Genomic DNA, 21,326 nt, shown 5'->3' on the forward strand with positions numbered 1-21,326 from the left:
ATTTTATATGTAAGTGGAGGTCACTGCCATTTCTCCCATACTTGACAGTGTTATCCCCAGTTGCTCGTGAAAAGATAACTGTCTTTTGCCGGGGCAGGAAAAAGACGGCTCACACGCTAGACAATTGACGTGACGTCATCATTACATGCGATAATTATTGTTGACGACGTCACAAATTTTGACGATTTGCTGCCTTCCTTTGATGACAGCGCTTTGGAAATGTTTCTTTATAACTAAAGTTTTCATAATGTTTCATTAAAGTATTGGATAAAGTTTTTGTGTAATTTTTTTCTCGTCTTATATAAAGTTGAAATCGTCTCCTTATTTTACTGGTATTATATTCATGTACTAAGACAAAGGAGTCTTTCTTTTATAAATCGACATTAATCCAGGACGAAACAAAAATAAACATGCGAACATGTTATGAATGGTTTACGTGTTTGTCTGTGGACATTACTCTGAGAAAATCTTGTCAAATATCGTTGCGCCCTGTGTACAACAGGGAATAAAGTCCAGTGAGATAACAATGCCGTTTGTTAAATCTATGTCCTTGCTGTGATCGTTTGTGGGCATCTGATGTCAAGATTGACCTTAATCTGGTACAAATCATAAACGATGTTGTCACATGCTTTGGTAGCTTTTATGTTTTAAGGCAGTTATAAATAGATTCTGCCCGCAAAGACAAAACACTTGACAACACTTGATCATAATCCGTTATATTTACTTGTGATGCCGAAGGTCAAAAGTGCATGATGTTACTAAAATTATCTACAGAACTTCTAAGAGAAGAATATTTAAGCTCCTTATACCGCTAATTATTGGTCACAGAAGAGAAAGAATACCAACTGCAGGATGCCGAAATTGGTATCCAAATATGGGAGTGTTCAAAGAGAGATTTTACACAATGCTGTTTTTCCAATGAAAAATAAAGTGTTATGCACTCTCATCGTGGTACGGTCAAACCTGCTATTGATGACATCGTGGTACAGTCAAACCTGCAATTGATGACATCGTGGTACAGTCAAACGTGCTATTGAAGACACCGTGGTAAAGTCAAACTTGCTATTGATGACATCATGGTACAGTCAAACCTGCTATTGATGACATTGTTGTACAGTCAAACGTGCTATTGAAGACACCGTGGTACAGTCAAACTTGCTATTGATGACATCATGGTACAGTCAAACCTACTATTGATGACATCATGGTACAGTCAAACCTGCTATTGATGACATTGTGGTACAGTCAAACTTGCTATTGATGACATCATGGTACAGTCAAACCTGCTATTGATGACATCTAGGTACAGTCAATTCTGTTATTACGCGTAGCAGATTCTCTCCAAAGTTTGCAAACAAAATTGATTTCAAATCCTGAAGAAAATAGAAGATAGTGCTTATGCTTATAATTCCATTGTTTTTCTAAGGAATTATTATTCATAATCGATACGGATTGTCGATGTCTCTATTGTGACGTCATGATAACGTCGGGTTTTTGGCTATTCTCGGATTTTTTCTTTATAAAGGTACGAAGAAAAAAAGGCAGACAGACGTATTAAGTATATGAAAAACTATTCATCAATAAATAAAACATTCCCGTAAATAATCAAATGACACCAGCGATGAACGATCAGTTCAATATAAAGACGTACACATTGGTTTTTTTTTTAAATTTGATTCGCTTGCTCCAAGTTTACTTTTACATTAATTTCATAAAATGAGGATGCTGAGTGGATAAAAAAACACAATTAATTAATTTCTTAAAGTGGATAGACTATTTCTGCTTGTCGCCAATTTTGTTAAATTATTACAGACAAAGTGTGGCATAAATGTTAGTAGTATTATTTTAATTGACAAAGTTGAAATTCCTAATCGTATAGCAATGGGATTAAGGAGGTACAATACATACGCTGTACCCATAACCGAGCCGTAATAAGGTAGGTTAAAAAATGCAAATACAACCATTGAGGAGTTGATGAAATGTTTATCAGACAAGAGCATGCACATTATAAGGTAAACACACTACAGTAAGAGCGATTTCAGCATTTCTAGACAAAGGTTACATCATTCCACTGTCACTTGCCAGGGCTCGGCATGCAAAGACGTCCCGCTCACAATATTTGTGTAATGGCGGACAGCGAGCAATTCAACATTTCACACACATTTCACCTTAGTGAGCTTTATATAATAATACTAACTACTCTATTCCATTAGAACTGGATTGTTCCCGATTACATATGCAAATTTTAATACATCTTAAGACTAAATTGTCCCTTTAACAAGTTAAAAGCATTTTTTCTTTGTTTGTTAGAGAACAAGGTATAATGCAAAATGACGAAGGCCACGACAATTGTGATGCCTGTGTTATGTAATAATATACGGGAACTGAACTGCGACCATTAAGACATAATTGTTGAATATATGGCCATAAAAAGAAACATTTATACTGAAAGAAAGTGTTTATTTCTAACGCTCTGACACGTTTATTACGGCAGTATAAAATATTATTACTTTTATTATCATAACTCATCTTTATAAGTGTTTGTTATTAGTGGAAACATATCACATGGCCGAGAAATAAAGCATCGTTTTATCCCGGGGGGAATAAAATATTGCCCTGTGGGGCGTGCCTCCATGGTGACCACCCATCTTTCACAGGAAGTTATCTCTCCTTTTGATTGTACAACAATGACGGACGATTTTACCAATCACGAATTGAACTAACATTTACCAAAAAAGTAGTGAATCATCCATAATTTGGCATAATCAACCATCGATGTTCCCGATGGTTATGTTGTGTTATGGGGATTTCTTTCATACATACGGGTGTAACACTGGCTGGTCCAGGGCAATACACTCATGTCGCATGAGGCTGTATTGTATGGCTACCCATGCAATAAAGCCTCGTGACGTCACGACGTCAACAAACTCTCTATTTCCTCGGTAAAAAATTTCAACATTTTTTTCACAAATATGACTGGTTTCACTATAAAAGAAGCAAAACAACGGAATTTGTGTTGAAAATATCACGTTATTTTTCATGTATGGAAAATTACTTCTAGTCGTGAATTTCTTCGAATTTATTTCAAAATAGCGGGAATATTATAGTTGTAAAATTGCAATAAAACATTTAAGCATTGATGTCACTATTTTTTAATTTTATCGGGGTATGAAAAAAAAAATTGTTTGCAAACTGTGTGAATCCGCGTAGCGGATTCTCACAAAAGTTTTGGTATGAAAACAAAGAAAAATTAATTATAGAGGTATGAACGAAAAATACTCTTTCATAAGTGGATAGGAAGGATAGGGATATTCTACCCTCGGGATCATAAAAATGTTGCAAAACCCTCGGCAAGCCTCGGGTTTTACTACATTTTGTGAACCATGGGTAGAAGAATATCTCTATTCTTCATATCCACATATGAAAGAGTCTTATATTATTTACCCTCATTTTTCCCCCTGGCAAGCTCTCTAGAAATATTACACCTTCGTGTAAATAAAACCTTCATACCACGCTACAACCAGGGCCAGAAATGCATAGCATCAACCCTACATTGTATATTCTATTAACTTCTATATTGGAAGAATGTGGCTTTTTTCGAAGAAAGAATTAGTGCCAGGATAATTCTGACACACGCACACACTGCTATGATCTGGCATGCCTGCCTGAACATGTGACTAGGAGGTTGACTATTAGTTGCACTATATCATAGATACCCGAAACTATTGGTGGCTGATTACGGCCATCTCGTGTTGTTGTGTTGTCGCCTTGTCGTGTTGTCGCCTTGTCGAGTTGTCGCGGTCTCAAACTGCGACAACCCGAGATTTAACAGTTAAAATGTCGAATTGTCGCGTTTTCGAACCGCGACAAGTCGACAACACGACAAGACGACAAGTCGACAACACGACAAGTCGACATTTCAAACACGCTAATTAGCGCGTACAGAATCTCGTGTTGTCGCGGTAAAATGTCGACTTGTCGTGTTGTCGAGTTGTCGACTTGTCGTGTTGTCGCCTTGTCGTGTTGTCGACTTGTCGTGTTTGTCGAGGTGTCGACTTGTCGCCTTCCTGTACACATTCGCAAACAATGGATAACACTCGCCATAATTGGATTGCTAATGAAAATAATTGTGTGCATGTGTTTGTACCTAGATGAAGAAATTTGATAGCAATTTCTTTACCGAGAGTCGTCCAAAGTATTTTTTCTCTGAACTATGAATTTCAATAATTTGTTTATTATATGATAATCGTGTAATAATGGTCTGGTCACGCCGTCTGATTAGTACGCAGTAATCGTCATCTGTTAATTTTAAGGTCACTTGAACCGCTAAGGCCTAATAGTTCGAAGGCCCGTTAATCCGAAAATTAGAAAATATTGCAATTTTATGGTGGCATATTTCTGCCATCGATTTGCCGACTTACGACTTAATAATGTCGACACCGTTAAGGCATTAAGTCGAAATCATATCGGAATATGTCGACATAAACAGAAGAATATGTCGACTTACCACATGTACATGCCCACATAATGAATCCAAGATGTTTATGTAGACAGTCGGTAACTCGGCGATTAATGTGTTTATGCTCGGGTGTGACACCGACTTGTCAGTTATTGATGTCGACATCTAAACTAAAAGATGTCGACATCTGGTCTTGAAAGTGGAAATCAAAGGCCACCCTTTCATAGAGCACTGTGTATATGCAACAAGGCGCCATACAGCAGAGATCGACGTTGATTTTGTTAATTCAAGTGTTTATTCATTTGATTTAAAAAAAAATGGGATCCTGCACATCCCGTCCATGAAACTGTAGCCTGCGTGTACGTAGCTGTTAGCCCGAGCTAAGGAAGTGTACAACGAATTATTAATATATATAACCGTGGGTTGAAAATTCGTTTCAAAGCTGTGTGTGTGTGTTTTGTTGATTGGCATTCGTACCAAGTCCATGTAGTACATACCGTACTATACTATATTAAAAGAATGAATGAAAATAAAAATGGAAAAAAAAATAAAATAAAAAAAAGATTTTTTTTATGTTGTATTTTCTTGTGAATCCCGAAAAAAACCAGTTACGTAACTTAAAAGCCATAAAGGTCACAGTACAGGTACACAATACACGTTGGGAAACCAGCTTTTTTACATCCCTTGATCAGAGATTTAAATGTAAATCTCTGCCTCGATACACTTATATAAAGGCACAACGAATTTTTGTTACGGTCTTAATGGTCAGATTCAAACTTTGGGCTAAAAATCCTCCAGGGACGCGGTTTTAAACTCCCAACTCGCGATACATCTGCATCTATTTTTCGTAGTAAAAACATGCGTTCTTTGTAGTCAAACGTAGTAAAAAAAAGTCACGTGCTTATACCTCATTCATGCCATTGGCCGGAATATACAATTGTATTATGGGTAACTAGTGATCACGTGATTTTGTGTTTACTTCCAAATATGGTGATAGTTTGCTTGCCATTTCTTCGGAGAAATTGATTTATTTGAAAATATTTAGACTCCAAAATATTATTAATATTGCATGCTTATCATTTGACTTGCACATATGCACTGTTTTACTATAAATAATGATCTGAAATGAGTTGTAAAACTGCCATTTTCATGTTTTGTAAATAAATGATATAATACGAATTGACCAGTTCAATAGGTCTAACCGTCTAATCTAAAATCAGCGAAGATCGGCTACTCCCGGCTAAATTCGTAGAATTCTAAATTTATATTTATATATATTATTACCTGCTTTAGGGCTCAGAACATATACATATAACACAGAGAAAATAAGGCCAAAGTATGTATAAATACCAGGTCAGAGAAATCACTTTATTTGGAAGTAAAACACACACTCATGTGATCACTAGTTACCCACTAATACAATTCCATATTTATTTCGGCCAATGGCATGAATGAGGTATAATCACGTGACTTGTTTTACTACGTTTTTACTACATTAAGAACGCGTGTTTTAGTTTACAATTATCCAAACAAAAAATAGTTGTAAGCTATCCGACACTAAGCCCACTTTGCCTTTTTGGTGAATCTAATACATATGTACACATGTAGTAAAGAAAAACGGGCCTAATGTGGCTTACATGGCCAGGTTTCTCAAGGCCCTCTAACCAATATTGAGAATTACATGGCCCTGGTGTCACGGAATTTTCCCCAGGGGATCAGGGTCCCTATAACCATAGTTTAGTATAGGAGACATATTAATTTGTTAGTTTTAAAAGCAAATAATTCGTTCATAACCTGTGCATAACGGAAATTCAGGTGACTGTTTAGGACAATCTCAACTCTCATCCAATTTGTGTAAAATGTTCAATTTTTTAACAACCTTTCTTCTCGCACAACAAACCCTGTTTTTCTCATTTTTACTGCAATTACAAAAACCAACAAACAATCAATTTACAAATAATGAATTTTATGTATTGATATTAATATTTGCATTTTTTTGCTGTTTCAAATTTTTATCAGCAAAACAAACATGTTTCAATTAAGTTAAATTAATACACATATTTGTTACTGTACCATTAAAGTAAAAGATATTGAATGCATTGAAAGCGACGGCTGCGTGGAAATCTGCATTCATTATTGAATTTTCCATACTTTAAAAATTGCAATACCAGATTTTTGAAAAAAAATTCATAAGAAATTTTATACATTCACACATTTTTTAGCTTTTAAAGGTACATGGTTTGCATTCATTATTGAAGATTTAAAAATAAAATATAAAAATAAACACTTTATAACATCAAAGGTACATGGTTTGATGATAAATCGATTTTGAAGGATTTTCCACTAAAAGTGGAAAAGTTAAAGCCGCATAATCCGTATCTTTTCAGGGACCGTAAATTCACACAAAAGAAAATTAGGGTACATAATATTATAAAAAAGTTATCAACCTTTCCCCTCATTTACACACCCAAAAAGACCCGAGTTCAAAAGAATTTAATGATTAAAAATTCGTATATCCAGAGTGTTTGAATAATTCACTTTCCATGCATTATTCAACCAAAATTTAGACTGGTACATTTCCTGGTCAACATCAATTATAATTTCAACACAAATTTATTAGATGATGTTTCAAGTAATTGTCGAGTATATATACATGAACTTTGACATCTGCCATGGCACAACATGTAATCTTCAATTTATCAATGTTTCACAATCAAAGTCTACTCTAAGCCTTCTGTTTCAAATGGTGGAAATGAAACCACGATCCGCGGGGGATTTTCCCAATAATGGCACAAAACACGCGTTCTTTGTAGTCAAACGTAGTAAAACAAGTCACGTGATTATACCTCATTCATGCCATTGGCCGAAATAAATATGGAATTGTATTAGTGGGTAACTAGTGGTCACATGAGTGTGTGTTTACTTCCAAATAGAGTGATTTCTCTGACCTGGTATTTATACATAATTAGGCCTTTTGAAGAAGATCTTATTTTTTCTGAAACCTAAAGCACATGTTATATGTTCTGAAAACCTAAAGCAGGTAATAATATATATAAATATAAATTTAGAATTCTACGAATTTAGCCGGGAGTAGCCGATCTTCGCTGATCCTAGATTAGACGGTTAGACCTATTGAATTGGTCAATTCGCATTATATCATTTATTTACAAAACGTGAAAATGACAGTTTTATAACTCATTTCAGATCATTATTTATAGTAAAATAATACATATGTGCAAGTCAAAATGATATGCATGCAATATTAATAACATTTTGGAGTCTAAATATTTTCAAATAAATCAATTTCTCCGAAGAAATGGCAAGCAAACTATCACCATATTTGGAAGTAAACACACAATCACGTGATCACTAGTTACCCATAATACAATTGTATATTCCGGCCAATGGCATGAATGAGGTATAAGCACGTGACATTTTTTACTACGTTTTTACTACAAAAAATAGATGCAGATATATCCCGAGTTTGGAGCTAAAACCGCGTCCCGCGGGAGGATTTTTAGCCCAAAGGTTGAATCTGGCCATTAAGACCGTAACAAAAATTCGTTGTGCCTTTTATATAAGTGTATCGAGGGATGTAAATATTTTATGTATATATATTATGGACAGGGCAAGCTAACAAGTAAAGCTGGTTTCCAAATGGGTATTGCGTATCTGTACTGTGTGACCTTTTTGGCTTTTAAATTACGTAACTGGTATTTTTCGTGATTCAAAAAGATGAAATCTTGAAAAAAATAATTGTAATATAGTATAGTACGGTATGTATCACATGGACTTAGTACGAATGCTAATCCACAAAGCACACACACAGCTTTTAAACGAATTTTCAACCCACGGTTATAGGTGTGTGTTTATTCCAAATTTGGCTAACAGAACATGACCTGGCACGAAAATCACAAGGTAAAATACATTGTACAAAGCATGAGTCTTTTTTTTCACTCTGTGTTATATGTAAGCTCGGAGTCCTGGAACAGCTAACAGCTATTTTTTTACACCCTGGGTGATATATTTGTATGCAAACACAAAATTTATTAAATAGACGGGATAGAACTTTTGCCTTTTTTTACTTTTAATGAAATAATTTATCAATCGATGATTCTCGATTTTAATTATCACAGTGAAATTTTCTTGTGTAAATTGGCAGCTAATTATACACAGGCTATAAAAATTCCTGTTTTTATTTCCAGTCCGTCAAACCTAAGCAAGATATGTGAGCTAATATTTTTAGTTTATTGTACTAAATTTTCAAATCGGTGTCAATCCCCCGAGGAACACGATTAATCGACGCCACCAACTAAAATCTATCATAATTATCTTGAAATAAAGCCAAATGGTTCATTGTGGTCAACGACATATTCTTCAGTTTTATGTTATGTCGACAACTACCATGATCGTCTCTTAGGCTACAGCTAATTAATTATGCACATATGGTTTTTTAACGGCTGTTTTGGCCAAAAATATATGGTCAAGGTACAATTATGAGCTTGTCATATTAATTCCTGAGTAGGATATTATTTCATTACTGTATTTCATGATCAAAGTCACCTTTGGACAATCGAACAAAAATTTATGGCAACTCTTTATATCAGATATCGCAAATGACTTTTGAGCAGACAACATGTATTCTGTCGGTAATTAGAGCGTTTTAAATGGTCGACAATCGAAAATCTTTTTCTCAATTGACGCAACTTTCGACTTTACACTATGTTTTATACGCGATTATTTATAATTCGTATTTAAATGGTAAGTCAATTATTCTGAAGGATGTACTCAACGAGGACTGTCCGTACCGAAATGCAACTCATGAACTCTGACTTGTATTCGACATAAAATTCTCAAGTCAATTTGCAACTCTAATACAACAGGTCGGACTAAACAGCTACAATGTGTCAAACACGCAGGCTATGCATGGCCGACCTTGGAGAAATCACAACCATTTTTTAATTTTGTAATCAAATTTAAAAACTTTTCTGAATGACAAGATGTCGAACATCTTGCTGCATATACACAGTGCCCTATGTAAAGGATGGCCGTCTTGACATTCCACTTTCATGACCAATGTCGACATCGTTTAGATGTGACATCAATCACAAGTCGGTGTCAACCCGAGCATAAACAACGATTTAATCGCCGAGTTTACCGACTTTCTACATAATTATCTTGGAAATCATTAAGTGGGAAGAGTTTATGTGGTAAGTCGACATATTCATCTGTATATGTCGACATCTTCCGATATGATTGTCGACTTAATGCCATATACTTATGTCGACATTCATTAAGTCGTAAGTCGGCAACTCGATGGCAGAAATATGCAACCAATATATGGTCATATGGTATAAGCACTGACTTCAGTTTTCTATATTTCAAAAGATAGTGGCTATTTCATATGATTTAGCGCATGAGTAACGGAAGGCGGACAAGTCGGTCACAACTCGAACATTTACACGACAAATCGACAACACGTAGACAACTCGAAACCAAAACAGCCACAAGTCGACAATTTTACCGCGACAACACTATATTCTGTACTCGCTAATTAGCGTGTTTTTGACATGTCGACTTGTCGCTGTTGTTGTCGACTTGACGGCGTTTGTATCGTAAAATGTCGACTTGTCGCGTTTTTCGAACCGCGACAAGTCGACAAACACGACAATTATTTAACTGACGACAAGTCGAAACACAAGTCGACATTTCAAACACGCTAATTAGCGCGTACAGAATATCGTGTTGTCGCGGTAAAATTGTCGACTTGTCGTGTTGTCGAATTGTCGTGTTGTCGACTTGTCGTGTTGTCGAGTTGTCGACTTGTCGCCTTCCTGTTACTCATGCGCAAATCATATGAAATAGCCACTATCTTTGAATATAGAAAACTGAAGTCAGTGCTTGTACCATAGACCATATTGGTGGCATATTTCTGCCATCGAGTTGCCGACTTACGACTTAATGATGTCGACATAATTAAGGCATTAAGTCGACATCATATCGGAAGATGTCGACATAAACAGAAGAATATGTCGACTTACCATATGAACCTGCCCACATAATGATTCCAAGATAATTATGTAGAAAGTCGGTAACTCGGCGATTAATCGTGTTTATGCTCGGGTGTGACACCGACTTGTCAGTTATTGATGTCGACATCTAAACTAAAAGTGTCGACATATGGTCATGAAAAGGAAAATTCAAAGGCCATCCTTTCATAATCTGCCATACAGCAGAGTTTCGACGTTGATTTTGTTAATCAGAAAAGTATTTTATTATTTGATTACAAAAAATGGTGGATCACGCTGAATCGTGTTATTGAGGCCGAGTGTCAAGTCGACCTTGTCGAGCCATCCTTTGACAATATGTCGATTTACTGGGCCATGTGTATATGCATTAATTTGAATATTAGCAAGGCGCCATACAGCATAGTTCGACGTTGATTTTGACTTAACGAACTTAATCTTTAATTTTGATAAAAAAGTTATTTAAAAAATTTGTGTAAATTCAGACCTAAATATTTACATATTTGATTACCATATATTTGATTACAAAATTAAAAATTGTGATCCTGCAATCCCGGCCATGCAGCTGTAGCCTGCGTGTACGTACACATTGTAGCTGTTAGTCCGAGCTGAGGAAGTTAGAGTGCAAAAGGACTCTGCTTTGTACAACGAATTTCCATCCTCTTGGCCATAATCATTTATTCGACATATAATATAACCGTGGGTTGAAAATTCGTTTAAAAGCTTGTGTGTTGCTTTGTCGCCATACAACAGATTAGCGTTGATTTTGAATTAAGTATTAAAAATTTTTAAATGTATATTTGATTAGTGCCATGCATATTAGCGTGTACTATAAATTTTAGCTGTTTCCGAGCGAAGTCGAGTATTGTTTGATAAGATTTAACATTTTTTTGATTAGCAGGAAATCTGTGCATATGTATTTTACCTTATTTTTGGTCATCTTTGTAATGTAATTTCCATCCTTTGCATAATCAATTATAAAATTCCACTGATTCGTTTTAAAGCTGTGGTGTGTGCTTTGTGGATTAGCATTCGTACTAAGTTCCATGTGGTACATACCGTACTCGATACTATAATATACAATTAATTTGTTCAAGATTTCATTTTTTGAATCACGCGAAAAAAATACCAGTTTACGTTATTTAAAAGCCAAAAAGGTCACAGTACAGATACGCAATTATCTCATTTGGACACCAGCTTTCACTTGTTAGCTTGCCCTGGCCTATATATATCTCATAAATATTCTTACATCCCTCGCATACACTTATATAAAGAGGCACAACGAATTTTTTGTTACGGTCTTAATGAGCCAGATTCAACCTTTGGGCTAAAAATCCTCCCGCGGGACGCGGTTTTTTAGCTCCAAACTCGGGACAATATCTGCATCTATTTTTTGTAGTAAAAACGTAGTAAAAAATGTCACGTGCTTTATAAACCTCATTCAATGCCATTGGCCGGAAATATACAATTGTATTATGGTAACTAGTGATCACGTGATTGTGTGTTTACTTCCAAATATGGTGATAATTTGCTTGCCATTTCTTCGGAGAAATTGATTATATTTTTGAAAATATTTAGACACCAAAATGTTATTAATATTGCATGCATATCAATTTTGACTTGGCACATATGTATTATTTTACTATAAATAAAGATCTGAAATGAGTTTATAAAACTGTCATTTTCACGTTTTGTAAATAAATGATATAAGCAATTGACCAATTTCATAGGTCTAACCGTCTAATCTAGGATCAGCGAAGATCGGCTACTCCCGGCTAAAATCGTAAGAATTCTAAATTTATATTTATCTATATTATTACCTGCTTTAGGTTTTCAGTAACATATACATGTACATATAACACAGAGAAAATAAGATCTTCTTCAAAAGGCCTTAATTATGTATAAATACCAGGTCAGAGAAATCACTCTATTTGAAGTAAACACAACACTCATGTGACCACTAGTTTACCCACTAATACAATTTCCATATTTATTTCGGCCAATGGCATGAATGAGGTATAATCACGTGACTTGTTTTACTACGTTTGACTACAAAGAACGCGTGTTTTGTGCCATTATTGGGAAAATCTCCCCCGCGGATCGTGGTTTCATTTCCACCATTTGAAACAGAAGGCTTAGAGTAGAACTTTGATAGTGAAACATTGATTAAATTGAAGATTACATGTTGTGCCATGGCAGATGTCAAAGTTCATGTATATATAACTTCGACAATTACTTGAAACATCATCTAATAAATTTGTGTTGAAATTATAATTGATGTTGACAATGAAATGTACCAAGATCTCTAAATTTTTGGTTGAATAATGCATGGAAAGTGAATTATTCAAACACTCTGATATCGAATTTTTAATCATTAAGTTTCTTTTGAACTCGGGACTTTTTGGTGTGTAATTACGGGGAAAGTTTGATAACATTTTATAATATATGTACCCTAATTTTCTTTTGTTGATTACACGGACCCTGAAAAAGATACGGACTTTTATGCGGCATTAAAATAAACTTTTCCACGTTTGTGGAATATCCCTCTCAAGGAAGCTAAATCGGATTTAATCCTCCTTGATTAAAATGACAAAACCATGTACCTTTGCTATTGGAAATTTTACGTCCCCTCCCGGCTCAAATGTTTGTTAACATTTTTTTATGCTTTTTTTTTTAAAATTCAATAATGAATGCAGAATCAAATATATATGGAAGGCCAATCAATTTATGTGTATATAATTTATTAATTTAATATTGAAACATGTTTTGTTTTGCTGAAAATTTGCAAAAAAAAAAAAAAAAATAATATCAATACAAAATATTCATGAATTGTAATTTGATTGTTGTTGTTTTTGTACTTGCTGAAAATGAGAAAAAACCGTGTGTGGAGCAATAAGTATGTTAAAATTTGAAGTTTTTTACAACTGGCTGAGACGAATTAGAATTGACTATAACAGTCACCTGAATATCCGATATGCAGGTCAGTTATACATAATGCTTTTTGCTTTTAAACAAACAAATAAATATGTCCTCCTATATAAACTATGGTAAAGACACCTATCTACCCCTGGGGAAAATTCCGGAGACCACCAGGGCCCTGACAAATTCACAATATTGGTATGAGGGCCTCTGTCGACCCTGCCATGTAAGCACAAAAGCCGTGTCTCTTACACACATACTGTTACAATGTATTAGATTTCCTTGAAAAGCAAATTTGGGGGCTCTCCGGAAGCTTATAACTGATTGTTTGGAATAATATAATATGGAAAATATACTATGAAAGAATGAGTATTGCTAACAATATTTCAAATGTTGGAAATGAAACCAGACGTGATCCGCGGACAGTTATTTTTCCCCCATAACTCGTTGTGACAAAACGACTAAGCGTTTTCTTTTGTAGTAAAGACGTAAGTAAGAACAAGTCACGTGACTTATACCATTCAATCATGCTCATTGGCCGAAAAAAAATAAGGACATTGGTATTACACATTGTAGTGGGTAACCTAGTGCACATCACATTGATGTGTGTGTTAAACTTCCAACTAGAGTCATTTCTCTGGACATGGTATTTAAATACATACTTTCGCCTTATGTTCTCTGTGTTAAATAGTATATTTAATGAGCCCCCTAAAGCAGGTAAATAATTATATATAAATATTAAATTTCTGAATTCTGAATACGAATACTTAGCCGGGAAGTAGCCGATCTTCGCTGATTTTAGATTAGACGGTTTAGACCCTAGTGAATTGGTCAATTCGTATTATATCATTTATTTACCAAAACGTGAAAAAGGCAGCTTTACACTCATTTCGTTTCATTTATTTGTAGTAAGTAACAACAGTGCATATGTGCAAGTCAAATGATAAGCATAAGCCAATATTAATAATATTTTGGAGTCCTAAAAATTTTTCAAACTAAATCAATTTCGCTCCGAAGAAATGGCAACAGCAAAGACTCATTACCCCACCATATTTGGCAGTAAACACAAAATCACGTGATCACTAGTGTTACCCATGAAAACAATTTTATATACGCCCAATGGACATTGAATGAGTATAAGCACGTGACTTATTTTACTGCGTATTGACTACAAAGAACGCATGTTTTTACACTGAAACGAAAATAGATGCAGATTGTATCGCGAGTTGGAGTTTAAAACCGCGTCCCCGGAGGATATTAGCCCAAAGTTTGAATTTGAACCATTAAAGACCGTAACAAAAATTTCGTTGTGCCTTTATATAAGTGTATCGAGGCAGAGATTTACATTTCAAATCTCTGATCGACGGGGTCATATTTATGTAAACAAGTAAACGCTGGTTTCCCCAACGTGATTGTGTGACCTGTACTGTGACCTTTATGGCTTTTAAATTACGTAACTGGTTTTTTTTCGGATTCACAAGAAACATACAACATAAAAAAAAATCTTTTTTTTTTTATTTTATTTTTTATTATTTTTATTTTCATTCCATTCTTTTAAATATAGTATAGTACGGGATTTGTACTACATGGACTTTGGTACGAATGCCAATCAACAAAACACACACAGAGCTTTGAAACGAATTTTCAACCCACGGTTATATATATTCTAATAATTCGTTGTACACTTCCTTAGCTCGGGCTAACAGCTACGTACACCGCAGGCTTACAGTTTCATGGCCGGGATGTGCAGGATCCACATTTTTTTTTAAAAATCAAATGAATAAACGACTTGAATTAACAAAATCAACGTCGATCTACTGCTGTATGGCGCCTTGTTGCATATACACAGTGTGCTCTATGAAAGGTGTCGGCCTTTGATTTCCACTTTCAAACACGCAATGTCGAACATCTTTTAGTTTTAGATGTCGACATCAATAACTGACTAAAGTCGGTGTCACACCCGAGCATAAACACATTAATCGCCGAGTTAACCGACTGTCCTACATAAATATCTTGGATTCATTATGTGGGCATGTACATGTGGTAAGGTCGACATATTCTTCTGTTTATGTCGACATATACCGATACATGAATTTCGACTTAATGCCTTAACGGTGTCGACATTATTAAGTCGTAAGTCGGCAAATCGATGGCAGAAATATGCCACCATAAAATTGCAATATTTTCTAATTTTCGGATTATACGGGCCTTCGAACTATTAGGCCTTAGCGGTTCAAGTGACCTTAAAATTAACAGATGACGATTACTGCGTACTAAACAGACGGCGTGACCAGACCATTATTACACGATTATCATATAATAAACAAATTATTGAAATTCATAGTTCAGAGAAAAAATACTTTGACAACTCTCGGTAAAGAAATTGCTATATAAATTTCTTCATCTAGGTACAAACACATGCACACAATTATTTTCATTAGCAATCCAATATGGCGAGTTGTGATATCCATTGTTTGCGAATGTGCACAGGAAGGCCGACAAGTCGACACCTCGACAACACGACAAGTCGACAACACGACAAGGCGACAACACGACAAGTCGACATTTACCGCGACAACACGAGATTCTGTACGCGCTAATTAGCGTGTTTGAAATGTCGACTTGTCGTGTTGTCGACTTGTCGTCTTGTCGTGTTGTCGACTTGTCGCGGTTCGAAAACGCGACTAGTCGACATTTTAACTGTTAAATCTCGGGTTGTCGCAGTTTGAGACCGCGACAACTCGACAAGGCGACAACACGACAAGGCGACAACACAACAACACGAGATGGCCGTAATCAGCCACCATAGTTCGGGTATCTATGATAGTGCAACTAATAGTCAACCTCCCTCCTAGTCACATGTTCAGGCAGGCATGCCAGATCATAGCAGTGTGTGCGTGTGTCAGAATTATCCTGAGGCACTAAATCTTTCTTCGAAAAAAGCCACATTCTTCCAATATAGAAGTTAATAGAATATACAATGTAGGGTTGATGCTATGCATTTCTGGCCCTGGTTGTAGCGTGGTATGAAGGTTTATTTACACGAAGGTGTAATATTTCTAGAGAGCTTGCCAGGGGGAAAAATGAGGGTAAATAATATAAGACTCTTTCATATGTGGATATGAAGAATAGAGATATTCTACCCATGGGTCACAAAATGTAGTAAAACCCGAGGCTTGCCGAGGGTTTTGCAACATTTTTATGATCCCGAGGGTAGAATATCCCTATCCTTCCTATCCACTTATGAAATAGTATTTTTTCGTTCATACCTCTATGTTTTATTGCAATTTTACAACTATAATATCCCGCTATTTTGAAATAAATTCGAAGAAATTCACGACTAGAAGTAATTTTCCATACATGAAAAATAACGTGATATTTTCAACACAAATTCCGTTGTTTTCTTCTTTTATAGTGAAACCAGTCATATTTGTAAAAAAAATGCTGAAATTTTACCAAGGAAATAGAGAGTTTGTTGACGCCGTGACGTCACGAGGCTTTATTGCATGGGTAGGCATACAATACAGCCTCATGCGACATGAGTGTATTGCCCTGGACCAGCCAGTATTACACCCGTATGTATGAAAGAAATCCCCATAACTCACTGCCATCGGGAACATCGATGACTGATTATGCCAAATTATGGATGATTCACTACTTTTTTGGTAAATATTAGTTCAATTCGTGATTGGTAAAATTCGTCCGTCATTGTTGTACAATCAAAAGGAGAGATAACCCCCTGTGAAAGATGGGTGGTCACCTTTGAGGCACGCCCCACAGGGCAGTATTTTATTTCCCCCCGGGATAAAACGATGCTTTATTTCTCGGCCATGTGATATGTTTCCACTAATAACAAACACTTATAAAGATGAGTTATGATAATAAAAGTAATAATATTTTATACTGCCGTAATAAACGTGTCAGAGCGTTAGAAATAAACACTTTCTTTCAGTATAAATGTTTCTTTTTATGGCCATATTATTCAACAATTATGTCTTAATGGTCGCAGTTCAGTCCCCGTATATTATTACATAACACAGGCACCACATTGTCGTGGCCTTCGTCATTTTGCATTATACCTTGTTCTAACAAACAAAGAAAAAATACTTTTAACTTGTTAAAGGGACAATTTAGTCTTAAGATGTATTAAAATTTGCATATGTATCGGAAACAACCCAGTTCTAATGTAATAGAGTAGTTGTTATTATTATAAAGCTCACTAAGGTGAAATGTGTGTGAAATGTTGAATTGCTCGCTGTCCGCCATTACACAAATATTGTGAGCGGACGTCTTGCATGCCGAGCCCTGGCAAGTGACAGTGGAATGATGTAAACTTTGTCTAGAAATGCTGAAATCGCTCTTACAGTAGTGTGTGTTTACCTTATAAGGTGCATGCTCTTGTCTGATAAACATTTCCATCAACTCCTCAATGGTTGTATTTTTAACCTACCTTATTACGGCTCGGTTATGGGTACAGCGTATGTATTGTACCTCCTTAATCCCATTGCTATACGATTAGGAATTTCAACTTTGTCAATTAAAATAATACTACTAACATTTATGCCACACTTTGTCTGTAATAATTTAACAAAATTGGCGACAAGCAGAAATAGTCTATCCACTTTAAGAAATTAATTAAGTGTGTTTTTTTATCCACTCAGCATCCTCATTTTATGAAATTAATGTAAAAGTAAACTTGGAGCAAGCGAATCAAATTAAAAAAAACAATGTGTACGTCTTTATATTGAACTGATCGTTCATCGCTGGTGTCATTTGATTATTTACGGGAATGTTTTTATTTACTGATGAATAATAAAATTTATTCTTAGTTTTCATACTTAATACGTCTGTCTGCCTTTTTTTCTTCGTACCTTTATACAGAAAAAATCCGAGGATAGCCAAAAACCCGACGTTATCATGACGTCACAATAGAGACATCGACAATCCGTATCGATTATGAATAATAATTCCTTAGAAAATCAATGGAATTATAAGCATAAGCAGTATCTTCTATTTTCTTCAGGATTTGAAATCAATTTTGTTTGCAAACTTTGGAGAGAATCTGCTACGCGTAATAACAGAATTGACTGTACCTAGATGTCATCAATAGCAGGTTTGACTGTACCATGATGTCATCAATAGCAAGTTTGACTGTACCACGGTGTCTTCAATAGCACGTTTGACTGTACCACAATGTCATCAATAGCAGGTTTGACTGTACCATGATGTCGTCAATAGCAAGTTTGACTGTACCATGATGTCATCAATAGCAAGTTTGACTGTACCACGATGTCTTCAATAGCAGGTTTGACTGTACCATGATGTCATCAATAGCACGTTTGACTGTACCACAATGTCATCAATAGCAAGTTTGACTGTATCATGATGTCATCAATAGCAAGTTTGACTGTACCACGGTGTCTTCAATAGCACGTTTGACTGTACCACAATGTCATCAATAGCAGGCTTGACTGTACCATGATGTCATCCATTGCAAGTTTGACTGTACCACGATGTCTTCAATCGCACGTTTGACTGTACCACGATGTCATCAATAGCAGGTTTGACTGTACCACGATGTCATCAATTGCAGGTTTGACTGTACCACGATGTCATCAATTGCAGGTTTGACTGTACCACGATGTCATCAATAGCAGGTTTGACTGTACCACGATGTCATCAATTGCAGTTTGACTGTACCACGATGTCATCAATAGCAGGTTTGACCGTACCACGATGAGAGTGCATAACACTTTATTTTTCATTGGAAAAACAGCATTGTGTAAAATCTCTCTTTGAACAGTCCCATGTTTGGATACCAATTTCGGCATCCTGCAGTTTGTATTCTTTCTCTTCTGTGACCAATAATTAGCGGTATAAGGAGCTTAAAATACTTCTTCTCTTAGAAGTTCTGTAGATAATTTTAGTAACATCATGCACTTTTGACCTTCGGCATCACAAGTAAATATAACGAATTATGATCAACTGTTGTCAAGTGTATTGTCTTTGCGGGCAGAATCTATTTTATAACTGCCTTAAAACATAAAAGCTACCAAAGCATGTGGACAACATCGTTTATGATCTGTACCAGATTAAGGTCAATCTTGACATCAGATGCCCACAAACGATCACAGCAAGGACACAGATTTAACAAACGGCACTGTTATCTCACTGGACTTTATTCCCTGTTGTACACAGGGCGCAACGATATTTGACAAGATTTCTCAGAGTAATGTCCACAGACAAACACGTAAACCATTCATAACATGTACGCATGTTTATTTTTGTTTTGTCCTGGATTAATGTCGATTTATAAAAGAAAGACTCCTTTGTCTTAGTACATGAATATAATACCAGTAAAATAAGGAGACGATATCAACTTTATATAAGACGAGAAAAAAATTACACAAAAACTTTATCCAATACTTTAATGAAACATTATGAAAACTTTAGTTATAAAGAAACATTTCCAAAGCGCTGTCATCAAAGAAACATAGCAAATCGTCAAAATTTGTGACGTCGTCGACAATAATTATCGCATGTAATGATGACGTCACGTCAATTGTCTAGCGTGTGAGCCGTCTTTTTTCCTGCCCCGGCCAAAAGACAGTTATCTTTTCACGAGCAACTGGGGGATAGCACTGTCAAGTATGGGAGAAATGTCAGTGACCTCCACTTACATATAAAATGCCTAAAAGTCTTAAGTACTATCATCGTTTATACACTATACTGCAATAGTGCAGATATCCAAATACTGTCAGATGGTTTTCTATGGACATCGATCATTATTCATTACCAGTTTGACTGATCATATTGGGGAACGTTTCTGACTGCAGTGTAAATGGTCGATGTACGCAAGTAGTAAAATGATATATCAGTATATGTAAAGCCTATATATAACTATAGTTTGTGGCATCAGAATAAGTTGGAAAAGTAGCGAGGCCAGTTCTAAAAAAATATAAATAAATAGATAAATAAATGGGAAAAAAACCATTAAAAACGTAAAAAAAAAGTTTTAAAATGGATAATTAACATAAGGGTTTGATTTTCTTTGACTTTTACTCATCTCTTCCTGATTTTTTTTTACATTAAGATACATATTATTAGAATGCTACTCTGTAAATCTATCCCTATATGACTTCATACAATCTTACAAGGACATGCGGATATGATCGATGACGATCGCTTTTGTGTATGGATACTTCGAAATATTAACATTTGGTTTTTTTCAGACTGGTAAATCAAAATAGTCCTTTGTTGTGGCAAGGTGACTAACTAGACAGCGCCATCGTTAGATGATTTCTCAGTTTTACCTAGGAGTCAGAATCCACGGGCTTCCCACAAGGATTCGTGTTTAATAAGTACTAAAACTAAGGAGGTACCGGGGGATTCATTGTTGGAAATCATGCCGAAGAGAATAGTTATTTCACATGTTCAATTGCCTTTTGTGATAAAGGACGTGCTAACAAGTCCTCCAATGACAAAGAGATAGGTTATATTTAGAGCCGGTAAGCTATTTCAATAATTTCTAAAGCGATATTTGTCATCCTGTCTTCTTGGTCAAACTGGATGTCCACTGACATGTTTGTACCTAGCGGTCATATGATGTGTCGGTAATGACAATGTTTATGGCAATGTGACAAGGCTAACGAGGTGTTATTGCAGCACATAAACACAGATGTCCTCAATAGCAAAACCAGGCGTGCTGTCAATGCCACACCTACCATGTTTTATATGTCCATGGTTCCATAGGGTTTCAGGGCTCTATTTAGAAGGTAAGAATAATACCTTTATATCATTGAGGTATATGTTTAACTTCAATCGGTAACAATAACAGCATTCAGATAACTAAGACGGAACAGTAAAAAACTTGAACCAACTTTATAGGATGCCCTCCGAGGCTATAGAGGGAAACTCGTTCT

The sequence above is a fragment of the Argopecten irradians genome, chromosome 1 (genome assembly GCF_041381155.1).
Source record: "Argopecten irradians isolate NY chromosome 1, Ai_NY, whole genome shotgun sequence".
Lineage (NCBI taxonomy): Eukaryota > Metazoa > Mollusca > Bivalvia > Pectinida > Pectinidae > Argopecten > Argopecten irradians.